A 1,963-nucleotide genomic window follows, 5' to 3' on the forward strand; every position below is an offset into this window, starting at 1 on the left:
ATTTGATTTATTATTGTCACATATATTAACATACAGTGAAAAGTATTGTTTCTTGCGCGCCATACAGACAAAACATACCGTTCATAGAGAAGGAAACGAGAGAGTGCAGAATGCAGTGTTACAGTCATAGCTAGGGTGTAGAGAAAGATCAACTGAATGCAAGGTAAGTCCATTCAAAAGTCTGACAGCAGCAGGGAAGAAGTTGTTCTTGAGTTGGTTGATACGTGACCTCAGACTTTTGTATCTTTTTCCCGAAGGAAGAAGGCGGAAGAGAGAATGTCCGGGGTGCGTGGGGTACTTAATTATGCTGGCTGCTTTGCCGAGGCAGCGGGAAGTGTAGACAGAGTCAAGGGATAGGAGGATGGTTTGCATGATGGATTGGGCTACATTCACGACCTTTTGTAGTTCCTTGTGGTCTTGGGCAGAGCAGCAGCCATACCAAACTGTGATACAACCAGAAAGAATGCTTTCTATGGTGCATCTGTAAAAGTTTGAAATGTTCTTTCAGATATTTTACAAATAAAGTATATTTTTGCAACAAATAAAAATTACTTCTTGGCCTTTTGGCAAGATCAAGCGTAAGATCATGATTAATATCTGCTTTTGTCAGCTTGGATCTGGTATGTCCCTTGTCTGGGGACCGTGAATTAAATTGTTTTTTTGGAACAAGCAAGGAGATAGGTTAGAGACTGTCCACCCCGTGTGTTGCTTTAGTAAATCTGGAAAACATTTTAAAAAATTAACCCCACCCGAGCCACTTCTGTGTGATCATATCCCACCCCCAGCAGGGGCTGCCTCCAGCTGAGTGCCAATTGTATGATGACTGTATCTCGGGGCAGAAAGAAGGTCATTCACATTCCGTATGGCCATTGTCTAGTTCAGATTCTGTAGACAAAACGTCTGTCGCAAATCATCACCTCAGGGACCTGCCCTGACTGGTTTGTATGCTCATGTCTTTTAGCTGAAACTGTCTTTATTTTTAAAAGTTCAATATGAGCCTCGGCGAATCTTCAGTCAAGAACTCCTCTCTGTATATCTCCATCTTTTTACCACCATGAGACAATCTCTGTCCACAACCGTCACAACCAGCTTACGTTCATTACTGTGAAAGAAAGAATAACATAGTTACATGATTAACAGCAATTGATACAATACAATTTAATACAATTTTGGGGCAGCATGGTGGCACAGTGGTTAGCATTACTGCCTCACAGAGACCTGGGTTTGATTCCCGGCTTGGGTGACTGTGTGGAGTTTGCATATTCTCCCTGTGTCTGTGTGGGTTTCCTCTGGGTGCTCCAGTTTACTCCCACAGTCTAAAGATGTGCGGGTTAGGTGGATTGGCCATGCTAATTGCCCCTTAGGGTCAGGGGGACTATGCGCGGGGAATAGAGCTGGGGTGGGATTGTGGTTGGTGCAGACTCGATGGGCCGAATGGCCTCCTTCTGCACTGTAGGATTCTATGATTCTATTCTACGCATTGGCCTACACTGCATTGGGGAGTATATTTCTATGCCCCACTGTAATTCTACCCTTTCTTTTTATGCAAGGATTGCAAGGAGGATCTTAAAGAAGAAATGTTTACATTTATATAGTACTTTTCCAGACTTCATGATGTCCCTTTACAGCCAGTGAAGTACTGTTGAAATGTCATTACTCCAGTATGGTAGGAAATGCCCCACCAATTTGTACACAGCATTAATGTGATAATGAGCACATAATCTGATTTTGTGATACTGATCAAGGGGTAAATAATGGCCAGGATACCAGGGATAAATTCTCTGCTCTTTTTTTGAAATAGCGTCATGGGATCTTTTATGAGAGCAGATTGGGGCTGCAGAATTTGGAATCTGAGTGATGCGCGACAATCAAGCACGTGGAACCAAGGCTTCGATATTGAAGGCTTTTATTGTGTAACAATGGAACTACTAACACGAATACACCAGTTCAGACTGAAGGGGTC

The 1,963-nt window shown here is 42.9% G+C and overlaps 1 pseudogene; it reads left to right on the plus strand.

Moving 5' to 3' along the window:
- Nucleotides 1–547: 547 nt before the first annotated feature.
- LOC144479802 (U2 spliceosomal RNA) lies at nucleotides 548–749 on the plus strand (annotated as a pseudogene).
- The last annotated feature ends 1,214 nt before the right edge of the window (nucleotides 750–1,963 follow it).

The sequence above is a fragment of the Mustelus asterias genome, chromosome 26 (assembly GCF_964213995.1).
Source record: "Mustelus asterias chromosome 26, sMusAst1.hap1.1, whole genome shotgun sequence".
NCBI lineage: Eukaryota > Metazoa > Chordata > Chondrichthyes > Carcharhiniformes > Triakidae > Mustelus > Mustelus asterias.